The sequence below is a fragment of the Hyla sarda genome, chromosome 7, assembly GCF_029499605.1.
Source record: "Hyla sarda isolate aHylSar1 chromosome 7, aHylSar1.hap1, whole genome shotgun sequence".
Lineage (NCBI taxonomy): Eukaryota > Metazoa > Chordata > Amphibia > Anura > Hylidae > Hyla > Hyla sarda.
In genome coordinates, this window is record NC_079195.1 from 210205477 (window position 1) to 210231051 (window position 25575).

At 45.2% G+C, this 25575-nt stretch overlaps 2 protein-coding genes across 2 annotated transcripts in view; one reads left to right on the plus strand and one right to left on the minus strand.

Annotated features, from left to right (window-relative positions):
* Nucleotides 1–17614, minus strand: part of DNAI3 (dynein axonemal intermediate chain 3) — a 219886-nt gene extending 202272 nt beyond the window's left edge. Inside the window, exon 1 of the mRNA XM_056532517.1 lies at nucleotides 17462–17614. The gene's annotated coding sequence lies outside the window, so the exon portion shown is untranslated. The remainder of the gene's footprint in view (nucleotides 1–17461) is intronic.
* A 64-nt stretch (nucleotides 17615–17678) lies between these two features.
* MCOLN3 (mucolipin TRP cation channel 3) overlaps nucleotides 17679–25575 on the plus strand; it is a 66785-nt gene continuing 58888 nt past the window's right edge. The window contains exon 1 of the mRNA XM_056532519.1: nucleotides 17679–17834. The gene's annotated coding sequence lies outside the window, so the exon portion shown is untranslated. The remainder of the gene's footprint in view (nucleotides 17835–25575) is intronic.

The following is a 25575-nucleotide window of genomic DNA, read 5'->3' on the forward strand; positions in this document are numbered from 1 at the left end:
TACACTTAAAAAAGAAAAGTAAAGTATATATGTTAATGGATGCTAAAAATGGATGCCGCTATATACCATAACCAGAATCCGCTTCCCATTGACTTACATTATATATATATTTATATATATATATATATATATATATATATATATATATATATATAAAGTATTGCAATGTATAGTTTTTTTTTGTTGTAGCCGCACACAGTCGTGTAGTTGACTATGTCTTTGTATACAAAAAAGTTAAAGATACTGTAACGAAAACAGTAAAGGAGACAAAAACGCAGTGTAAATCCGGCAGAGGAACATGGCAAGATTATGCAGTGTTTTTAAATCAGGGTGCCTCCAGCTGTTGCAAAACTACAACTCCCAGCATGCACGGACAGCCAAAGGCTGTCCGGGCATGCCGGGAGTTTTAGTATTGCAACAGCTGGAGGCACACTGATTGGGAAACACTGTTCTAATGGAATGTGAGGAGTTATGGGTGCCATTTTAAAAATGTAAGGAGAAAGACCAAAAAATTCGAGGACAGCGCCTCGTGTCATTTTGTGGATCCAAGTGGCTATCTGTGAGGGTCTGTGATGGGACTCTCATCTGGATGTAGCCTTGAGGTTAAAGGGGTACTCCCGTGGAAACCTTTTTTTTTTTTTTTTTTTTTTTTTTTTTTTTAAATCAACTGGTGCCAGAAAGTTAAACAGATTTTTAAATTACTTAAAAATCTTAATCCTTCCAGTACTTTTTAGGGGCTGTATACTAAAGAGAAATCCAAAAAAGAAATGCAGTTCCTCTGATGTCATGACCACAGTGCTCTCTGCTGACCTCTGCTGTCCATTTTAGGAACTGTCCAGAGCAGCATATGTTTGCTATGGGGATTTTCTCCTGCTCGGGACAGTGCCTAAAATGGACAGCAGAGGTCAGCAGAGAGCACTGTGGTCATGACATCAGAGATTTTTTAATAGAAGTAATTTACAAATCTGTTTAACTTTCTGGCACCAGTTGATTTAAAAAAAAAAAAGTTTTCCATGGGAGTACCCCTTTAAGCGTATGACCCCTGTATTTGGGGTACTCTAGAAAACTTGCAAGCCGTCTTGGATTCGACCGATGCCAACTGCGTGGAACCAGTAAGAAGTATGCAGAGAAAGAAGGATAAAAGGCTGTCCCCACTACGTGCTATCTTCAAATGAAGGAATAAAAAAATGAGGAGAATCCTCTTACTTCAATAAAAACTTGTTTATTAAATAAACAAAAATAAACAAAAATAACAGACTACATCAAAGCAAGACGCGTTTCGGGGGTTTTACCACCCTTCCTCAGTTGCAGATGAGTGGAGTGTGATGGGCATAGGGGCCCTCTTTGTAGTCCCAAACATAGGGAGCCAAAATTGCTGGGTGTGGTCAATGAGCAGCAGCTTGTCATGCCCCTATGCCCATCACACTCCACTCATCTGCAACTGAGGAAGGGTGGTACAACACCCGAAACGCGTCTTGCTTTGATGTAGTCTGTTATTTATTTCATTTTTTGGTTTATTTAATAAACAAGTTTTTATTGAAGTAAGAGGATTCTCCTCATTTTTTATTCCTTCATTTGGAGATAGCACCTAGTGGGGACAGCCTTTTATGCTTCTTTCTCTCCATTTTAAAAATGGCTTCTCCTGACCTGTCTTGTTCCAGTAAATACATTCATACTCATTTAACTGCTGCCCCCTCAGGTCAATGTTTTCTAACCAGGGTGCCTCCAGCTGTTGCAAAACTACAACTCCCAGCATGCCCGGACAGCCGTTGGCTGTCCGTGCATGCTGGGAGTTGTAGTTTTGCAACAGCTGGAGGCACGCTGGTTGGGAAACACTGTGGTAGATGTTTGTCTTTAAGCAGAAGTAAGGCATATGGTGATTGGGGCTGATGCTGAACACTGAATATTCACAAGACTGTGACTGAGCGGTGACTCACGAACAATTATGCCGGAGACAGAAGATGGAAAATACTTCTAAGCGTTACAGCTGCTCAGAAAACGGCGAAAGACGGAATATTCTCATGCAACTTCTCTAGCGACAAAGGTGGTTTATTAGAGCTACAAGAATAAATAATAAAAAATAAAATACATTTTTAGAGAAAGTTGGGTGACGATCATAATGTCCAACTTTATGGCTGTCACCCGTCTTTCCCAGAATTCTGAATGGCAATCTCCATGGTAACACAGTGACACTTATGTGCTGCTTATGCATTGGTATAACTACACTATACGCCTGTGTCGGTCATTCGCTTTAATTATAAAAAAAAAAAAATACATATTTTTTGTTTAAAAAAAAGTGATTTATTCCATTCGAATATATGTGAAAGGACACATGCGGCATTTCAGGGGTGTGGAAATAAAAAAATAAAAATAAAATACTTGTCCAAGGGATTAAAGGGGTATTCCAGGAAAAAACTGTTTTATATATATCATCTGGATCCAGAAAGTTAAACAGATTTGTAATTTACTTCTATTAAAAAATCTTAATACTTTCAGTACTTATGAGCTTCTGAAGTTGAGGTTGTTCTTTTCTGTCTAAGTGCTCTCTGATGACACCTGTCTCGGGAAACGCCCAGTTTAGAAGAGGTTTGCTATGGGGATTTGCTTCTAAACTGGGTGGTTCCCGAGACAGGTGTCATCAGAGAGCACTTAGACAGAAAAGAACAACCTTAACTTCAGAAGCTCATAAGTACTGAAATGATTAAGATTTTTTAATAGAAGTAATTTACAAATCTGTTTAACTTTCTGGAGTCAGTTGATATATATAAAAAAAAAGTTTTTTCTTGGATAACTCCTTTAAAACGGAGCACAATATACTTGTCCCTCATGACAATCCACTTGTCCTGGTACATAAAATAATTTAAACCAAAATAGTCTGTAAATAAGGTCTTTATTAATAGAAACTTAAAGGGCTACTCCGGTGGAAAACATTATTTTTTTTTTTTTAAATCAACTGGTGCCAGAAAGTTAAACAGATTTGTAAATGACTTCTATTAAAAAATCTTAATCCTTCCAGTACTTATCAGCGGCTGTATACTACAGAGGAAATTCTTTTCTTTTTGGAACATAGAGCTCTCTGCTGACATCACGAGCACAGTGCTCTCTGCTGACACCTCTGTCCATTTTAAGAACTGTCCAGAGTAGGAGAAAATCCCCATAGCAAACATATGCTGCTCTGGACAGTTCCTAAAATGGACAGAGATGTCAGCAGAGAGCACTGTGTTCGTGATTCAGCAGAGAGCACTGTGTTCCAAAAAGAAAAGCATTTCCTCTGTAGTATTCAGCAGCTAATGAGTACTGGAAGGATAAAGATTTTTTATAGAAGTAATTTACAAATCTGTTTAACTTTCTGGCACCAGTTGATTAAAAAAAAAAAAAGTTTTCCACCGGAGTACCCCTTTAACCCCTTAAGGACGCAGGACGTAAATTAACGCACCAGGACGTACATTTACGTCCTAAGCATAACCGCGGGCATCGGAGCGATGCCCGTGTCATGCGCGGCTGATCCCGGCTGCTGATCGCAGCCAGGGACCCGCCGGCAATGGCCGACGCCCGCGATCTCGCGGGCGTCCGCCATTAACCCCTCAGGTGCCGGGATCAATACAGATCCCGGCATCTGCGGCAGTTCGCGATTAAAATGAACGATCGGATCGCCCGCAGCGCTGCTGCGGGGATCCGATCATTCATAACGCCGCACGGAGGTCCCCTCACCTTCCTCCGTGCGGCTCCCGGCGTCTCCTGCTCTGGTCTGTGATCGAGCAGACCAGAGCAGGAGATGACCGATAATACTGATCTGTTCTATGTCCTATACATAGAACAGATCAGTATTAGCAATCATGGTATTGCTATGAATAGTCCCCTATGGGGACTATTCAAGTGTAAAAAAAAATGTAAAAAAATGTAAAAGTAAAAGTAAAAAAAAAGTGAAAAATCCCCTCCCCCAATAAAAAAGTAAAACGTCCGTTTTTCCTATTTTACCCCCAAAAAGCGTAAAAAACATTTTTTATAGACATATTTGGTATCGCCGCGTGCGTAAATGTCCGAACTATTAAAATAAAATGTTAATGATCCCGTACGGTGAACGGCGTGAACGAAAAAAAATTTTAAAAGTCCAAAATTCCTACTTTTTTAATACATTTTATTAAAAAAAAAATTATAAAAAATGTATTAAAAGTTTTTTATATGCAAGTGTGGTATCAAAAAAAAGTACAGATCATGGCGCAAAAAATGAGCCCCCATACCGCCGCTTATACGGAAAAATTAAAAAGTTATAGGTCATCAAAATAAAGGGATTATAAACGTACTAATTTGGTTAAAAAGTTTGTGATTTTTTTTAAGCGCAACAATAATATAAAAGTATATAATAATGGGTATCATTTTAATCGTATTGACCCTCAGAATAAAGAACACACGTCATTTTTACCATAAATTGTACGGCGTGAAAACGAAACCTTCCAAAATTAGCAAAATTGCGTTTTTCGTTTTAATTTCCCCACAAAAATAGTGTTTTTTGGTTGCGCCATACATTTTATGATATAATGAGTGATGTCATTACAAAGGACAACTGGTCGCGCAAAAAACAAGCCCTCATACTAGTCTGTGGATGAAAATATAAAAGAGTTATGATTTTTAGAAGGCGAGGAGGAAAAAATGAAAACGTAAAAATTAAATTGTCTGAGTCCTTAAGGCCAAAATGGGCTGAGTCCTTAAGGGGTTAATAGACCACTATGTCACCCCATTAGGTGGATAGGGCCCCTGATAAGTAAGCCTGCCTTATTACATAGGTAGTCCCCCCCCCCTTCAGGAAGGTATGTCCCTTTATCAGGTAGGTAGGCAGGTAGAGCTCCCCTAGTATGTAAATAATGCCCCAGATAGATATGTCCCTCCCAGTTTGTAGGAAGGGTGGGCTCCCCCAGTAGGCAGACATTGCCCCAGAAAGATATGTCCCCTATTAGGTAGAACTCCCCCATATGTAGACAGGTCCGCAGATAGATATGACCCCCATCAGGTAGTGCTCCCCAGTAGGTAGACAGGCCCCAGATATATATGACTCCCATCACTGATGATTAGGTGGGGCTCCCCAGCAGGTAGAAAGGCCCCCAGATAGATATGACCCCCGGCAGGTAGGGCTCCCATTTAAATAATTATACCCACTAAGTTTCAACCAGGGTGCCTCCAGCTGTTGCAAAACTACAACTCCCAGCATGCTCGGACAGCCTTCGGCTGTCCGGGCATGCTGAGAGTTGTAGTTTTGCAACAGCTGGGGGCACCATGGTTGGGAAGCACTGCCCTAAGTAGATAGGTTAGCCCCTAGTGGTAGGCAGGTCCTCCCTTATATAGTAAGTAGCCAAGTTTGAGTAAGTAACTCACTTCTACTAACATCTCCCTGTTCCCTGTGGGGACTTCCTGGTGGAGGTGCGCGCAGTGAGTGACGTCAGCGAACGTGCCGCGCAGGATGTCAGCGTCCCGTCATCCTGTGTGACATGTGCGATGATGTCACTCATCGCGCGCAGGAAGGCTCGCTATAAGCTGCAGCATACAGCTGCGGTGTATAGCAGTTTAGTGACGGGGCAAGACAGTCTGCCATATGTGATTTCTTCTGGCATTTAGCTCCGCTTGCCCGAAGCAGGGCTAAATGCCTGACGAATTCCTCTGCCAGGCGCCTGGAACTGCATGTCCTGGGCGTCGGGCGATACAATTCCCAAATTCCTTGGGCATTTATCTTCTACTATGTTTAAGTGTATAAGGCCCCATTTGCATGGCAGAATTTCCGAGTGTAATCCGGTGTGAAAATTCAGCTCAGAAATTCTGTTGCAGCAGAGTCTCATTGTTTTGAATACATTTTTTTTTTCAGAATCCACTTGGAAATGCATTGTAGTCTATGGACTGATCGATCCTAGTGCTGGCTTACTCTGGTCTTAATTGCAGCAGATGCTGACCGTGGCATCTAAGTGGCAATACAGAGTGGTTAGTAGTCTTTGCAGCTGAGGGCTCACTCCCGTCTTGACCTACTCCCGCTTTGTGCTACTGCTCCCTTTGCACTTCCCAGGTCGGCCACTAGAAAGTGCACACCGACTCCTTTTATAATATAAAGGGGCAGTAATCTCCAAAATGTGTCCCCTTCCGATCACAGCTCTGCAGATTCTATGTAAGTCTGCTCTCCTTGGTGCCTGAATGTTGTCTTGGTCCCTAGTGTCCATAAGTGAAGGTGCTCTGTTCCTGATACAGCTTTGACCGGTATCCCTTTCCTGATTTTTGTCTCCACCCGATCCCTCCTGTGCAGCATCATATTTGTCCTGTTGCTGGCCTAGACAGTTTACTCTGAACCTGTGCCTCCTACCGAAACCTTCTGCCCTGTTATTGATCCCAGCTTTGCCCAGGGGTGTACCTAGAGCATTTGGCACCCAGGGCAGACTCTTTGTTTGACACCCACCTCCCTCCTCCCCCCCCCCTTAATTACACCCCCTCCCTTCACATAGAATTATTCACTTATATTTTGATGATGCCTCCGTCCGACCGCTGGAGATGGATCCTCTCGCTCCTTTAAAAGATCCGTGAAGGCGGCATCAGCATCGTGACGTCACGTTGTGCGTCACCGCATCACTCCTCCCCCCTGCTGCGCTCTGACTACACAGATGCAGGCGCCGGGAGGAAAGGCGTCGCGGTTCAGCAGTGGATGGGGGGGGGGGGGGGGTGACTCCGTCATGGCACCCCCCCCTTGGTAGGCCACTGCCTTTGCCTGTTTCTAGTGTACTGTACTGCCTATCCTGTGCTCGACCTGGCCTGCTAACTAAGCCTACTTGCCTGTACCTCTGCCTGCACCACTACCATCTGGTTCGCTGGGCCAGCCATTACCCACCATGCTAGTGGAGAGGCCAGGTATCCTCTAGCAGTTGAATGCGGCTTCTGCATTCTTGAGTGTAATTATAGAAGGAACTTAAATTACGCTTCTTAGTGTACCCCAAAGTAAAATACCCCTTGCCCATTAAAACAGCCATTAGCCCTGTAAATAAAAATTCATATGTACCCCAAAAGGGCACCAATAAAAACATCAACTCATCCTATCCTGATGTCAGATGACCTAGACAAGCCATTTAAACTCAGGGACCCAATGCTAGTTACTTATTAGTAACCAACTCAATAAGACTTTGGACTCTTCACGTGCTGGTCCAGGTAATATTGCGCAAAAGAACTGAACAAAACGCTATCTGCTCATGTATCAGGAAGGTATCACATCAAAAGGAACGTGATACCTCCTTTACTGATCCATGGCCCAGTTACACGTGGGGGTCAGAACACTGTGACTTCCGCTAAACTCTACTAGGAAGAGGCAGCAGCGCCAAGTAAGCACCGTGCCACTTTGTCTCTGGCTGCAATGAAATTTAGTCCCTTATTTTATAACATTGCAGAATATCGTGTTATATTATTGCGGTAGTTTTGTCCTTATGACTTTAAGAGGAAAAACCACACTGTAAACCCATTTTTTTTCCATGCAGTATACAATGTACTTTACATAGGAGGGGTAGAGCCAGGAGCATTTCTGCACCGAAATCCACACCAAATTGGGTGGATTTAGGTGAGGATTTAGGCTGGGTTTTTTACTGAGATATTTCCGAGCATAATTTCATGGCTTAAAGGGGTACTCCGCTGCTCAGCATTTGGAACAAACTGTTCCGAATGCTGAAGCCGGCGCTGGGAGCTCGTGACGTCATAGCCCTGCCCCCTCATGATCATGAGGGGGCGGGGCTATGACGTCACCAGCTCTCGGCGCCTGCTCCAGCGTTCGGAACAGTTTGTTCCAAGCGCTGAGCAGCGGAGTACCCCTTTAGATCCCATGGCTGTCAATGGGATTTTGCTGCACAGTGAACACTTCCAATATTTTTTTAAATGTCACAGCTGTAATCGATATACACAAAAAGGGATGGGGGATCAATCAAATGTAAATATCTGTTATGGGTGCTGATCAGAGTACCATACGACATACAGCAAAGAAAGAAGAGGGTACACTGAATAACTATCCGCACACGGATACATAAATAGTAAATATAACAATTCTTTATTAATTACATAGACACCAAGTACCAATAGTATAATCAATAATGTATGAACAACAATAAATGTCTATGAATATACACCGAAATGACCTATATTACTTGCAAATGTTGTATGACTGTGTGATAGCCTGGGGGAGTTGGGTGTAGGGAGTGTAGCTGTGCGGTTACTAAAGGGTGTCTGGTTAACCCTTTCTATTCGTGACGCCAGGGTGAGGGCTCCTCTGTAATACTTGTCCTACCGCCACCCTTCCCAAGAGCAATAGGGAGGTATAGAATAATTGAATGTCCACAACCGGAGAGTTTGCTGAAAACAGTTGGAACTTTTACTGAAAATTTTATGCAAGCGTCATAACCAAAACAGTCTTTGTACATGCAAATTCTCTTAGAGATTGACAGTGGTAGGGACCTTGAGCAATTTAGAGTCCGTAGACTGATATGCGCTGTTCCACTGGACTTAGGGGAATTAGTTGCAGTCCAGTAGTCACGCTAGCTTTAGCGGGGATTAGTTCAGAACTTACGGTTTTAGTTCAGCTGAGGCCGGCAGGTTTTCTGGCCTAGCGTGTCTTTGAAAGTTGCGCAGATCCATCCTGCTAGTCCGGCATCCACAAGAGCAGCAACCCAAGAGAGCGATAATTGGCTACAGCTCCCTTATATGGGCAGGGGCTGGATTAGAGCTAATTGGTCTAATACTTCTGTCAAACACCTTCACATAGAATTATGGGTAACATACCATAGAGGAAATAATATAGTCACATGACCGAAGGTCCTGCGACGCCAACAAGGTAAGTATACTATACATTATACTAAATACACATTATTATTAAATATGTACATATAAACATCACAGAATTAGAATAGAAAAGAGGCGACTAGGGGCTGTCCCACCTGGGGGACCCTACCTGAGCATAGTTACTCTGACTTTGGGGACCATCATACAAGGTACGGTATGCAATACGGTACCGGGACACCACTACTGAGACAAGCGTTCCAAAGATGGAGGACTGGACCAGATGGAAGTAAGTCAGCAAGAGGACGGGGCCACAGATGACCCCACGCGTTCAGTCGCTCCCAAAGGCGACTTCCTCAGGGGTTGAACCAGTCCTCCATCTTTGGAACGCTTGTTTCAGTCATACAACATTTGCAAGTATTATAGGTAATTTCGGTGTATATTTATAGACATTTATTGTTGTTCATACATTATTGATTATACTATTGCATGGCCTGTATACCTATGATTCATAATATCCTTACTTGTATGGAGTGACTGTATATTTAGGCAAGTAGGACGGGTGCCTGTTCTAGGTGAGGGGGTTCATGGCCCCTCCCTAGGTTAGTGCTTGGGCTTACACTTCTAGCCCATTATTTTTAATTGGTTTTATTGTTTCCTTTTCCACAATTTTTGTACAGTTGTATACTTGGTGTCTATGTAATTAATAAAGAATTGTTATATTTACTATTTATGTATGGGTGTGCAGATAGTTATTCAGTGTACCCTCTTCTTGCTTTACAGCTGGAATCGAGACTCATCAGACCAGATGTTCTTCTAGTCTTCCATTGTCCAGTTTTGGTGTCTGTGTGAATTGTAGCCTCTGTTTCCTGTGGGAAATCCACCATGGAGGTAGCCTGAGGCCTTGCCTTTGCTTCCCTGTGTGCTGCAGCTCTTTAATTGATGAAGCCTTTCTGCACCAGGCTCTACCAATGGAGCCAAGATTACACAGATCAATGCAGTTATATGGAACTCCATTGATTTGTATGAGTAATTTCATAATAGTCCCTTAGGAGGACTAATAAAGTGTAAAAAAAAAAAAAGTAAAATATTAGTTTAAAAAAAACAAAAACGTCTTCTATATTAAAAGTTCAAATCATCCCCATTTTCCATATAAAAAAACATAATAAAATTGAACATATTAAGTATCCCTGCGTAAGTAATTGTCCAACCTTTAAAATATAAAATTATTTATCTGAAGTGAAAGACAAGAGATCGCACTCACCCGATAGCGTAAGTTTCTTTATCAGTCTTCCATAAGCCCGGTGTGACGACAGGGAGTAGCGGTCTGACGTCACAGAAGGCACCAGGTTTAATGGCGTCCTCAGGTGACGTCCAGTGGGCTTGAGAAAGCGGGCAAGACCGCGAAAGGAGCGCTGCCTCGTCTCTGCCATTTATCGGTGTAATGCCGGCCGCTACTCTGTGTCGTGACGCCGGGCTTATGGATAAACACTAATAAAGAAACTTACACCATTGGGCGAGTGCGGATTCCTGTCTTTCACTTCATTTGTTTTTGCAACTGCCCGTACTTAGTGATCTGCACCCCCAGCGTTGGATCACCCATGTCTGCTTATCTACTGCTCAGTACCTCGACCTCTCCCTAAACACCCTGTTTTTATGCTGCAACAGTGCCAGCCCTACCATCCTCAGCCTTAAAGGGGTATTCCAGGAAAAAACTTTTTTTTATATATATCAACTGGCTCCAGAAAGTTAAACATTTTTGTAAATTACTTCTATAAAAAAAAATCTTAATCCTTTCAGTACTTATGAGCTTCTGAAGTTAAGGTTGTTCTTTTCTGTCTAAATCCTCTCTGATGACACCTGTCTCGGGAAACGCCCAGTTTAGAAGCAAATCCCCATAGCAAACCTCTTCTAAACTGGGTGTTTCCCGAGACACGTGTCATCAGAGAGGATTTAGACAGAAAAGAACAACCTTAACTTTAGAAGCTCATAAGTACTGAAAGGATTAAGATTTTTTTAATAGAAGTAATTTACAAATCTGGAGCCAGCTGATATATATAAAAAAGTTTTTTTCCTGCAATACCCCTTTAACATTATTTTATCTGGTACGGGCATACCAAACCCCAGAATTGTGTTTTTTTTTTTTTTTTTGTTTGTTTTTTAAATCACGTCATATTCCAGAAAAAAATAAGTAAAAAGCAATCAAAAGGCCGATCAATACCACAATGGCACCGATAAAAACAACAGATTACAGCGCAAAAAATTTACCCTCATACAGCTCGGTATACGAAAAAAAAAAAAAAAAGTTATAGAGGTCAGAGGAGGAAAATGTTATGCATACTAATTTCTATACCAAAAAGTTATATTTTTAATGTAGTAAAACAAAACTTATATAAATAGGGTATTGTTTTAATCCTTTGGACCTTCAGAATATAGATAATGCGTCATTTTTACAAAAAAGTGCACTGCGTAGAAACTTCAAAAATGGCATTTTCAATTTTGCCCCACACACAAATATTTTTTTTTTGTTTCACTGTAGATTTGATGATAATGTAAATGATGTCATTACAAAGTACAGCGGTCCCTCAACATACGATGGGAATCCGTTCCAAATGGACCATCGTTTGTTGAAACCATCGTATGTTGAGGGATCCGTGCAAAGTAAAGTATAGGACAGTGGTCTAAAACCTGCGGACCTCCAGATGTTGCAAAACTACAACACCCAGCATGCCCGGACAGCCGTTGGCTGTCCGGGCATGCTGGGCGTTGTAGTTTTGCAACATCTGGAGGTCTGCAGGTTGAAGACCACTGGTATTGGAGGTTATACTCACGTGTCCCCGCCGCTCCGGACCGTCACCGATGCCCTGGATGTCGCCGTCCATCGCTGTCGCCGCGTCCCCAGGGTGTCCCCGACGCTCCGGCAAGGCCTCTGCTTCCCCGGCATCTTCGCTCTCCGTCGCCGCCATCACGTCTCTACACATGCCGCTCCTATTGGATGACGGGACGGCGTGCGCGCGACGTGATGACGACGATGGAGAGCGCCGACGATGCAGGGGATCCCGAAGAGGACGCACCGGAGCCCTGAGGACAGGTAAGTGATCGTCAGCGGACCACACGGGGCACCGTAAACGGCTATCCGGTGTTAGCTGAAGCAGTCTGCGCTGCCGGATAGCCATTTATGCGATGGCCCCGACATACAAAAGCATCGTATGTTGATGCTGCCTCTGAGAGGCCATTGTATCTTGAAATGATCGTATGTCGGGGCCATCGTAGGTCGGGGGGGGGTCACTGTACAATTGGTGGCGCAAAAAATAACAAACCCTCATATTGGTCTTTAGGTGGAAAATTGAAAGCTTTATGATTTTTAAAAGGTGAGGATTATCCTTAAAGGGGTATTCCGGCCTTATACATCGTATCCCCTATCCAAAGGCTAGGGGATAAGATGTATGATCGCAGGGGTCCCACCGCTGAGACCACCGTGATCTCGGTGCAGCCCCCTGTGCCGCCCGCTGCCTACGAAACATGACGTTCAAAGCAACGCCCCCTTGTGTCGCCACGCCCCTTCATTCGTGTCGATGGGAGAGGATGTAACGGCCGTCACGCCCCCTCCAATAGACATGAATGGAGAAGGGGGGTTGTGAACGTCATGTCTCGGAGGCAGCGCGGGGGCTGCACGAGGGAATAAGATGTATAAGGCCAGAATAAACTTCAGCAAGTTCTTGACCACATCTACGTGCCTAAATACGTTGAGTTCCTGCCATGTGATTGGCTGATTAGCTACTTATTTAAACAAGTAATTGAACAGGTGTACCTAATAGAGTGGCCAGTGAGTGTGTGTATAGTTCAGTATCTTACCAGTAGATCTCTCCTCCACTGTCAGGATTACATAGAATTATATTATCCATAATAACACAGAGCTGATCGTCCTGATGGAACGTACGGCTGATCAGATTACTGATTAACATGGTTGCGTCATGGCACTGGCACAACGCGAGTAAACAAAGGTAAAAGTTATGTTTGTTAGCACAGGGCTATAAAAACTACTTTGAAATACACTGCTCAAAAAACGAAAAAAAATTAAGGGAACACTTAAACAACACAATGTAACTCCAAGTCAATGACACTTCTGTGAAATCCCACTGTCCACTCAGGAAGAACACTGATTGACAATCAATTTCACATGGAGCAGACAACAGGTGGAAATTATAGACAATTAGCAAGACACCCCCAATAAAGCATTGGTTCTGCAGGTGGTGACCACAGATCACTTCTCAGTTCCTATGCTTCCTGGCTGATGTTTTGGTCGCTTTTGAATGCTGGCGGTGCCTTCACTCTAGTGGTAGCATGAGACGGAGTCTACAACCCACACAAGTGGCTCAGGTAGTGCAGCTCATCCAGGATGGCACATCAATGCGAGCTGTGGAAAGAAGGTTTGCTGTGTCTGTTAGCGTAGTGTCCAGAGCATGGAGGTGCTACCAGAAGACAGGCCAGTACATCAGGAGACATGGAGGAGGCTGTAGGAGGGCAACAACCCAGCAGCAGGACCGCTACCTCCGCCTTTGTGCAAGGAGGAGCAGGAGGAGCACTGCCAGAGCCCTGCAAAATGACCTCCAGCAGGCCACAAATGTGCATGTGTACACTCAAATGGTCAGAAACAGACTCCATGAGGGTGGTATGAGAGCCCAAAGTCCACAGGTGGGGGTTGTGCTTACAGCCCAATACCATGCAGGACGTTTGGCATTTTCCAGAGAACACCAAGATTGGCAAATTCACCACTGGCGCCCTGTGCTCTTCACAGATGAAAGCAGGTTCACACTGAGAACATGTGGCAGATGTGAGTCTGGAGACGCCTTGGAGAACGTTCTGCTGCCTGCAACATCCTCCAGCATGACCAGTTTGGCGGTGGGTGGATGCACAGCCCTCCATGTGCTGCCAGAGGTAGCCTGACTGCCATTAGGTACTGAGATGAGATCCTCAGACCCCTTGTGAGACCCTATGCTGGTGCGGTTGGCCCTGGGTTCCTCCTAATGCAAGACAATACTAGACCTCATGTGGCTGGAGTGTGTCAGCAGTTCCTGCAAGAGGAAGGTATTGATGCTATGGACTGGCCCACCCGTTCCCCTGAATCCGATTGAGCACATCTGGGACATCATGTCTCGCTTCATCCACCACAGACTGTCCAGGAGTTGGCGGATGCTTTAGTCCAGGTCTGGGAGGACATTCCTCAGGAGACCATCCTCCACCTCATCAGGGTCATGCCCAGGCATTGTAGGGAGGTCATACGGGCACGTGGAGGCCACACACACTACTGAGCCTCATTGGGACTTGTATAAGGACATTACATAAAGTTGGATCAGCCTGTAGTGGGGTTTTCCACTGTGATTATGAGTGACTCCATATCCAGACCTCCATGGGTTGATAAATTTGATTTCCATTGATAATTTTTGTGTGATTTTGTTGTCAGCGCGCATTCATCTATGTAAAGACGAAAGTATTTCATACAATTAGTTCATTCATTCAGATCTAGGATGTGTTATCTTAGAGTTCCCTTTATTTTTTTGAGCAGTGTATAAAGCGCGGGGACGGAAAGCCTTGTCGTGCACAGTGATTCCTTTAGGTTACTTTTATACAAAATTAGGGAGATTTATCAAACCCTGTGTAGAGGAAGAGCGGTGCAGTTGCCCATAGCAACCAATCAGATCGCTTCTTCCATTTTTGACAGGCCTCTTTAAAAAATAAGAAGCGATCAGATTGGTTGCTATGGGCAACTGCACCGCTCTTCCTCTACACAGGTTTAAATAAATCTCCACCAATGTGTACACTGCTGATTTTATGCAGGGAGATCTGTGGTTCAGCCTTTTGTTAATCTGCAGTAGCGTGTCTGTGCCAAATTCTGAACCAGTTTTGTTGTGGATTCGCTACTGTAGATAGGACTGTTAGGCTATGTTCACATGACGCAATGTCCGCAAGCAGGATCGGTTCTGCTTATAGGTAAAATAGACATAGGAAAAGAGGTAAAATGAAAACAGGGGGCGCTCCCTTAGTTTACGAATACCGACTTAGTGTGACCCTCCACCTTACCTAAGTGATATACTCACCAGATCGGATGGCTGGGACCAATGCCTGCAGTGGACTGGTGGGGGTATGGTTTTAGTAGGTAATGGCTGCTGCACTCGGACCGGGACTGGACCCTTGTGCAAGGGCCAGTTTGAGCAACATGTGAGAAATTGAGAAAATACGGTCTTAGAGGCGCTGCGCACAAACGTGGTCACAAATGGGAAGACTCTAGTCAGCACAGGACAATAAATATATTTTTATTTGAAACAATGGACGACGCGTTTCGGCACACAGAGAGTGCCTTCCTCAGGTCCAAACATACAGTGCAAATTCTGGTGTGGATCAGATGCAAGATTGCACTTGTGGGGTTCCTGTGTTGAGCAGTGCTGGCATGGGTGGAGGCGCACTATAGGGTCGGGTCACCAGCAGATCCGCAGCGTAAAATAGGCTGCGGATCCGTTACGTGCGACCCTACCCTAAATCTTCAGCATGTGAAATAAAAGTGAAAATGAAAGTATTTTCATAAGCTGCAGCAAATCCGCGGAAGATGCAAATGCAAAACTACAACTAGAAGGGGTACTCGGGTGGGTGCCAGAAAGTTATACAGATTTGTAAATTACTTCTATTTAAAAAAAAATTAAACCTTCCAGTACTTATAAGCTGCTGTATGCTCCTGAGGAAGTTGTATAGTACTTTCCAGTCCGACCGCAGTGCTCTCTGCTGCCACCTCTGTCCGTTTCAGGAACTGTCCAGAGCAGGATAGGTTTGCTATGGGGATTTGTCTGACACGGACAGAGGTGGCAGCAGAGAGCACTGTGGTCAGACTGGAAAGAACTACACAACTTCCTGTTGAGCATACAGCAGCTGATAAGTACTGGAAGGATTAAGATTTCTAAATAGAAGTAATTTACAAATCGATGAAAAAAAAATATTTGCCCTCCGGAGTACTCCTTTTAGAACAAGACAGGACATAGGAAATCAAGTTATTTCTATTTTTCCATGAATTGTTTTATTTTTTATTACAAGAAGTGTAAGGCTCATGTGATGCCCCACACCCAGGCCATGTTCCCTACTAATAGACCTTAGGCTTATAATCGGTTCAGTACTATGTTATGGGGATTTTCCTGGAAATTCTCCATTGACTTGTATCCTCCAGGTCATATGAGATGCCGCCAATTCATCCGGAGCCAAGAACACACAGACTGGCAGGGGCTGCGGGCGCTGTCATCTGTGACTCTACTAGGGAGCGAGTGATTGTTTGAGGGAAAACAGTGAAAAATGGACTTAGTTGTATCTACGTTTGCCCAAAAGGGTTTCTTTATCTCTCTATTTAATCCAGATCGGTGTTTACCAACCAAGGTGCCTCCAGCTGTTGCAAAACTACAATTTCCAGCATGCCTGGAAAGCCACCCAGCTTTTCCAGGAGCAGATGGCACCAAAAACTCTTTTCATGACAAAAAAAAAAGACAACCTGATTCCTGCAAAACTACAACTCCCAGCATGCCCGGACAGCCTTTGGCTGTCCGGGCATGCTGGTAGTTTTAGTTTTGCACCAACTGGAGGCACATTGGTTGGAAAACACTGTGTTAAGAGGTACAACTGCAGCCATATTGGTCCCCACCCATCTTTTTCAGGAGCAGATAGCACCAAAAATCGGACAAAAAAGACAAGACAAAACCTGACTGTTTCAAAACTATAACCCTCAGCATGCCCAGACAGCCACCCAGCTTTTCCAGTAGCAGATGGCACCAAAAACCCATTTCATGACAAAACAGACAACCTAACTGACTGTTGCAAAACTATAACTCCCAGCATGCCCGGACAGCCACCCAGCTTTTCCAGGAGCAGATAGCACCAAAAACCCTTTTCATGATTAAATTAAAAAAGACAACCTGACTGCTGCAAAACTACAACTCCCAGCATGCCAGGACCGCCTTTGGCTGTCCGGGCATGCTGGGAGTTCTAGTTTTGCACCAGCTGGAGGCACCCTGGTTGGGAAACACTGTGTTAAGAGGTACAACTGCAGCCATATTGGTCCCCACCCATCTTTTTCAGGAGCAGATAGCACCAAAAATCCTTTTCATGACAAAACAGACAACCAACCTGACTGCTGCAAAACTACAACTCCCAGCATGCCCGAACAGCCACCCAGCTTTTCCAGGAGCAGATAGCACCAAAAACCCTTTTCATGATTAAAAAAGACAACCTGACTGCTGCAAAACTACAACTCCCAGCATGCCAGGACCGCCTTTGGCTGTCCGGGCATGCTGGGAGTTCTAGTTTTGCACCAGCTGGAGGCACCCTGGTTGGGAAACACTGTGTTAAACACTGTGTTATTGGTCCCCACCCATCTTTTTCAGGAGCAGATAGCACAAAAAAACTGACAAAAAGACAACCTAACTGACTGTTGCAAAACTACAACTCCCAGCATGCTCGGACAGCCTTTATTTTGCTGTAGGCACGCTGTCTGGAAAACACTGTGTTAAGAGTTACAATGGCGGCCATATTGGTCTCCACTCAGCTTTTCCAGGAGCAGATATCACCAAAAACATTTCAAAGACAAAAAAGACAACCTTGCTGACTGGAAATGTACTATTTACCACCACTAACCAGACAGGAATACCTTATTTTGGGGGGGCGTTTCACCAGATTTCCGGTTCCAGGATTCGGGTCCACGAAGCGAAACTTGAGGGTCCCACTATTACTACTCCTCCAGCGTCCTTAGTAATTGTTACTATGGCACGTGATCAACGAGGTTGCACCGCCTGTTAGCTCCTTTTGGCCAATAGGCACCCTGCCTTCCCAGATGGGCGGGGCCGCCGGATGATAGACAACGTACGAGCCAGTGATTTGAATTTGTAGCCACGCCCCCGTGTCTCCATGGTTTCGGATCACGTGATGGAGAATTTTGACAGCGAGATGCGGAGAGGGAACCGGAGGACATCAGCCGCGGCAGCAGGACGGGTCCGGTGTCACTGATCCAGAGGATCGGGCAGGTAGGCTGCAATCTCTCCATTACTGCTGATCTATACACATGACGATATCTATAAGGATCGCTATAGGATCGCCCGGGCGGAGATGCTGCAGTGAATGGCTTTCTCTCTGTGATACCCATCATGTCCATTGAAAGCAATGGGGGCTTTGTTTGCCTGTGTCCTACAGAAGGCGCCGGTCACTGACAGAATGCAATGGGATGCCTGCTAGTTCAATGTTCCCCAATCTGTGGCTCCCCAGCTGTTGGAAAACTACAACTCCCAGCATGCCCTGACAGGTGGCGGTGTACTATCCCTTTAAGACATGGACATACCCAACATCATTCCCCAACAGGTTGCAAGACTACAACTCCCAGCATGCCCTGACAGTTTATGGTGTACTATCTCTTTAAGAGATTGATATACTGCATCAGCAATACCAACCGGTTGCAAGACTACAACTCCCAGCATGCTCTGATAGCCTGCGGCGTACTGTTAATGAGGCGATTGACATACTGCATAAGAGATCCCTTACCTGTTGTAAAACTACAACTCCCAGCATGCCCTGACAGACTGCGGTGTACTATCCCTTTAAGACATGGACATACTGCAACAGCGCTCCCCAACAGGTTGCAAGACTACAACTCCCAGCATGCCCTGACAGTTTGTGGTGAACGATCTCTTTAAGACATTGACAAACTGCATCAGAGATCCCCAACTTGTTTCAAAACTATAACTCCCAGCATGCTCTGACTGCCTGCGGTGTACTATCTCTTTAAAGGGGTACTCCGGTGGAAAACATTTTATTTAAATGAACTGTTGCCAGAAACTTAAACAGATTTGTAAATTACTTCTATTAAAAAATCTTAACCCATTCTTTTCTTTTTGAATTTCTTTTTTGTCTTGTCCACAGTGTTCTCTGCTGACACCTGATTCCCGTATCAGGAACTGTCCAGAGCAGCATAGGTTTGCTATGGGGACTTTCTCCTGCTCTGGACAATTCCTGATACGGGCATCAGGTGCCAGCAGAGAGCACTGTGGACAAGACAAAAAAGAAATTCATAAAGAAAATAATTTCCTTTGTAGCATACAGCTGCTAATAAGTACAGGAAGGGTAAAGATTTTTTAATAGAAGTAATTTACAAATCTGTTGGCACCAGTTGATTAAAAAAAAAAAGTTTTCCTCCGGAGTACCCCTGCGTTCACACTACATTTTTGGGATACAGTTCCCATATACGTTTTCAATGTGAAAACCGTATGGAATCCATATTGAAAACCGTATGCCAAACAATGCATCTGGTTGCATCCATTTTGCGTCTTGTACGGTTTTGTCCGTTTTTTTCCCGTACCCAAAACCGTAGCCACAGTTTTCGGTCCGGGTGAAAAAGCGTATTAAACCGTATATGTTTTTTTGTTGTTTTTTTTTAAACATGGGAGCCAATGGGAACCGTACAGAACTGTGTGTGCGTACGGTCCCATCCGGTTTTCAACATATGGTTTTTGACTTTGCACAGTTTATTTTCTTGGAATTTCAATCAAACAAGTGAAACTTTATTTATAATGGAATGAAAAGTTAAAAACGTATATGTTTTTTTCTTTAAAAAAGGATGCAACTTGACATTATTTTTCAAACCGCATAAATTAGTAAAAATTTGTACACACGTTTTGATACAGTTTAGTCCGGTTTTGAGGAATCTGTTTTGCATCAAAAACCTGATATGGGAACTGCATTGCAAAAACGTGGTGTGAATGCAGCCTAACAGACTGACATACTGTATCAGTGATACCCAACGTGTTGCAAGACTACAACTCCCAGCATGCTATGATAGCCTGCGGAGTGCTATCTCTTTAAGACATTGTTTCCCAACCAGGGTGCCTCCAGCTGTTGCAAAACTACAACCCCCAGCATGCCCAGAAAGCCACCCAGCTTTTCCAGGTTAAGGTCATTTCATGATAAAAAGACAATCTAACTGACTGTTGTAAAGCTACAATGGGCTTTACCCAGCTTTTCCAGGAGCACATAGCATTAAAATCTGATAGATAGCACCAAAAGACAACCTAACTGACTGTTGCAAAACTACAACTTCCAGCATGCCCGGACAGCCGTTGGGAGTTGTAGTTTTATAACAGCTGGAGAGAAACATAGTTGAGTACAGTTCTATAACTGCAGAACTTAAGAGTGACTATAGCTCTGATGGGACAGTCAGACAGACTACACAATGGTATATAGTGACTCACAGGTGACGTCTTCTCTGTAGTCTTCATCTTGTCCAGGCACCAGGACTTCTTCCAGAGCTACATCTTCCCTCAGAGTCCTACCACACACTGTACCCCCTGAATATAACCCTGCCACACACTGTGCCCCCTGAATATAACCCTGCCACACACTGTGCCCCCTGAATATAACCCTGCCACACACTGTGCCCCCTGAATATAACCCTGCCACACACTGTGCCCCCTGAATATAACCCTGCCACACACTGTGCCCCCTGAATATAACCCTGCCACACACTGTGCCCCCTGAATATAACCCTGCCACACACTGTGCCCCCTGAATATAACCCTGCCACACACTGTGCCCCCTGAATATAACCCTGCCACACACTGTGCCCCCTGAATATAACCCTGCCACACACTATGCCCTGAAAATTATACTGCTATCCCTGTACTGTCCTCCTCCTTTGTTGTCATCCTATCTCTCCCTCCAGACCACATAATCGTCCTGATTTGTGCGGTGGTCAAACATGCCCCATTCAGGAGGAGAGCTGGGACCCCGTATGGGAGATCGTGGGGGGAGGCACAGACAGCATTCGGAACTCCCGTTATCTGACACCATAAAGCATAATCAAGGACAAAATCAAGGACATTTTTTATATACACAAAAAGTAATCATTTTTTTTACATTTGTAAAATAAAACAAAACCTGTTATGATTATGATGGACCTACAGAATAAAGATAATGTGTCATTGTTACTCTAAAGTTCACTGTGTAGGAACATAAGGCCCAAAAGTTACAAAATGGCGTTGTTGTCTTTTTCACTTTCGCCCCACAAATATTTAGTTTCTGTTTCACCATTGATTTAGTGGTAAAATAAGTGATGTCATTACAGAGTACAATTGGTGAAGGATTCTGACTGGCCGCCATGAACAACAATTTTACTGCATCTGCTCAAAACCTGGAGATACAGAGGGGGCAGGGTATATAGGGTCACATCAGAAAGGGGGGGGTGTCTTAAAGGAAATCTGCAGCGGTATATATAACCCCGCAATCTCCTGTATGGGACCCTTCTTCCCATGCAGGAGGCATGTTGGCTGTAGCATGATCCCGCGCCCAACAGATCCCCTCCATGTATCTCTCTCAGTACGGTCGATGACACAAGTACTAGCCGCACAGAGTCGCGACATTGCCAGGTCCCCTTATGGGAAATCACGGGGGGTCCCAGCAGTCGGACCAACCGCCATCAGACATTTATCACCTATCCTGTGGATAGGGGATAAGTTATGTACCGCTGCAGATCTCCTTTAAAGCAGCGACTATGGCCGCAACTCAGAAAAAGGCTGCGGCCTCAGAGTCTTTAGGGCTAGTGGACAGGATGGCCCACTGACGGTCTGGTCCCCCAGGCAAATGCCCATTGTGCCCAATGGCCAGTCCGGCCCTCGTTGCCTCTATCTCTCTACAACGCACTATGCAGATCGCGCAGGACATTAAAAAAAAACTAAAAACCTCATGTCATCCACATTTTGTCATCCACATTTTGTCATCCACATTTTGTCATCCACATTTTTCCAACACTATTTTTCATACACAGAAATAAAATAAATGAGTCGAACAAGTCAAAGAACGGTTAAAAAGGGGAAACTTTATTTATTATTTATTACAATGTTTGTGTAGGGATTTTATGTAACCTCCCATCACTCACAAAGAGCGGACAGTAACACCTCAGGACAGGAAAAACCTCCAGAGGGGAGGAAACCTGTAGGGAATCCATGGCTACTGTACTACCCTTCCTCTGGGCATACTAAAGGAGGTTACCTCTAGAATTTGGGCAAAGTGTCTGTGTATGTGCGTGATTCCAGGGGTTATGTCTTCATCCAACTTCTTGCTGTAGGTCCGGAAATGCGACTCCACCTCCTGGAAATACTGCATCTAAGAGAGAAAAACAAAAGAAAAGAAAGATAATTTACATGTTTATTATAGAAATGTACATGGAACGACACTAACCAATCCTGTGTATGAATCTGCATTCCCGGGTCCCTACAGTGTCCAGCATGGGCCCCTCACTGATGAACAATGAGCAGGAGCCGTGTTATTTCTGCTCAGTGCTGCTCTCTGGTGGACAGTGGTTATGACATCACATGTGTGACACGCTGCTCCTCCTGGGAGTTCTATGTGGGCAGTGCTGCTCTCTGATTGGCTGAAATCCAGAAAGCTTTTTAACATATTGTACATATTTCTGGATTTGTTTTTTTAAATGGCGCTACTCTCTATGGGGTGATATATATTTGTTTCTTCTAACCAGAAGGGGATAAAATGTCAGATCCCAGGGGACCCGCCACTGGAGACCCCCGGGATCTCCGCTGCAGCACCCCGCTATCATTACTGCACAGAGCAAACTCGCTCTGTGCATAATGACCGGCGATACAGGGGCCGGAGCATCGGGACATCACAGCTCCGCCCCCTCGTGACATTACGGCTCCACCCCCTCGGGACGTCACGGCCCTGTTACAGAGCTGGATGTGGATCCTGTGTGGCTGATGACTCAGACTGTATCGGGGAGCGGAATCTAACGTGCCGCTGGTCTTCACCAGACCACACAGGTAGCTGGGCATGGCAAGGTACTAAAGGATAAGGCAGTAGCGTAGTCAAACGTAGCATAAGGTCAAGGCAGGCGGCAGAGGTGCGGAGTCTAATAATGTAGCGGAAGGTCTGGAAATACGGGTAAGGCTAACAGGCTATAAGGGTCGCTTAATCTCAGGATAGGGGCGCTGAAGATCCGGCAGAGAAGTGTGAGAGGTGCAGGGACTTATAATGTGGTGTCAGGTGCAAACACGCAATTATGTGCGCACTGGCCCTTTAAATTTCAGGCCTCCGGCGCGCTCGACCTAGAAGACGGGGACGCGCGCTGGAGCTGAGACACAGAGGCAACGGAGGGAGGCGAGTGACAGGCTGGGATTCGCATGCGAATCCCAGCCCCGCTGGCAGACAGGGACACCGGGACACTGCGCTCACGGCCAGAGCTTGCGGCTGGAGCGCAGAGCGTAACAGTACCCCCCCCCTTTGGTCTCCCCCTCCTTTTGCGGTTCAGGAATTCTCTGAGAAGGTCCTGGTCCAGAATGTTGTCCTGCGGCTCCCAAGACCTCTCCTCCGGACCGAATCATTCCCAATCTACAAGAAAAAAATGCTTTCCTCTGACAGATTTGGAGTCCAAGATCTCCTTAACAACAAAAACATCTGAGGTGCCAGAGATTGGAGAAGGTGAGATGTCCTTTTGAGAAAAACGGTTGTAGACTGGTTTCAAGAGGGAAACATGGAAGGAATTCTGGATCCGGAGGGAAGAGGGCAGATGGAGGGAATAGGCCACAGGATTAAGTCTCTCTTTGACTTTATAGGGACCAAGTTTATAACTGGGTATCTTGAACTGGTTATATTTAGTTGATAACCAGACTTTAACCAAAAACTACAAAATGACCCAAAAGGGGGCTATGAGGCCAAAACAATACAATTAACCAAACCCCAAGGCCGTAGCCTGGGGTGCAAAACACCTCAATTTTTCTCCCCCCTAAAACATAAGTTTTAATAGTGTATATCTAAAAAGTAACAATTCCAGAAAGTGATAGTTAAAAAATGCAATGTCACATGGGAGGATAATAGTTATTGGAGCAACATGGCTTCCAGTGTACAGGGCTCTGCAGAAGCCCAAACTTCCCAATTGTGACACTAATTAAAACACAAAATTGCCGCCTCTACATGTTTCGCCGTCACACGGCGTTCTAAAGAGGCAATATGTGGCAACATATTGCCTCTTGAGAACGCCGTGTGACGGTGAAACATGTAGAGGCGGCAATTTTGTGTTTTAATTAGTGTCACAATTGGGAAGTTTGGGCTTCTGCAGAGCCCTGTACACTGGAAGCCATGTTGCTCCAATAACTATTATCCTCCCATGTGACATTGCATTTTTTAACTATCACTTTCTGGAATTGTTACTTTTTAGATATACACTATTAAAAGTTATGTTTTAGGGGGGGGAAAAATTGAGGTGTTTTGCACCCCAGGCTACGGCCTTGGGGTTTGGTTAATTATAACCAGACTTTGTCACCCGGAGAAAATTCAGGAAGAGGACGTCTATTCTTGTCTGCTTGGAATTTCATGCGAGAAGTAGCATGTGTCACGATGCCGGCTGGCAGGAGGTGGATCCTCTGTGCCAGAGAGGGATTGGCGTGGACCGTGCTAGTGGACCGGTTCTAAGTCACTACTGGTATTCACCAGAGCCCGCCGCAAAGCGGGATGGTCTTGCTGCGGCGGTAGTGACCAGGTCGTATCCACTAGCAACGGCTCAACCTCTCTGACTGCTGAAGATAGGCGCGGTACAAGGGAGTAGACAGAAGCAAGGTCGGACGTAGCAGAAGGTCGGGGCAGGCAGCAAGGATCGTAGTCAGGGGCAACGGCAGGAGGTCTGGAACACAGGCTAGGAACACACAAGGGAACGCTTTCACTGGCACAATGGCAACAAGATCCGGCGAGGGAGTGCAGGGGAAGTGAGGTATACATAGGGAGTGCACAGGTGAACACACTGATTAGAACCACTGCGCCAATCAGCGGCGCAGTGGCCCTTTAAATCGCAGAGACCCGGCGCGCGTGCGCCCTAGGGAGCGGGGCCGCGCGCGCCGGGACAGGACCGACGGAGAGCGAGTCAGGTACGGGAGCCGGGGTGCGCATCGCGAGCGGGCGCCACCCGCATCGCGAATCGCATCCCGGCTGGAGGCGGTATCGCAGCGCACCCGGTCAGTGGATCTGACCGGGGCGCTGCGGGAGCGAGAGTGTAGCGAGCGCTCCGGGGAGGAGCGGGAACCCGGAGCGCTCGGCGTAACAGCATGTAGAAGAGAGCGACGTGTCTTCTGCCAGATGGAAGAAAAATTCCGCACTTGTTCATCAACAGCAGGAACTCCAGAGGAAGAAGATAAGAGGTGAGGAGTACGAGGGTGAAGTCCATAGACCACATAAAAGGGTGAAGTACCAGTGGAATCGGAATCTTTATGATTTTAGGAGCACTCTGCTGAGGGAAGCAGATCAACCCAGTCGTCTTGACGCGCAGAAATTAAATGGAGTAGATAGTCTCCTAAGATCTATTTCACCCTCTCAACCTGTCCATTCGATTGAGGGTGGTAAGCTGAGGAAAAATCCAGCTTAACTTGAAGGCATGAGCAGAGGGCCCGCCAGAACTTAGAAACGAATTGGACACCACGGTCAGATACTATATGGGAATGAAGTCTGTGTAAGCAAAAGATATGCTGAACAAAATGCTTAGCAAGCTGTGGTGCTGAAGGAAGTCCGAGTAACGGTACAAAATGAGCCATTTTAGAAAATCGATCTACTACCACCCAGATGACTGTATTGCCACGGGAAGATGGAAGGTCGATAATGAAGTCCATGGAAATAGTGGTCCAGGGAAGCTCTGGAACCGGAAAGGGCATAAGAAGTCCTGCTGGCTTGGAACGAGGGGTCTTGTCCCAAGCACAGACTGAACAGGACCGGACAAAATCAACA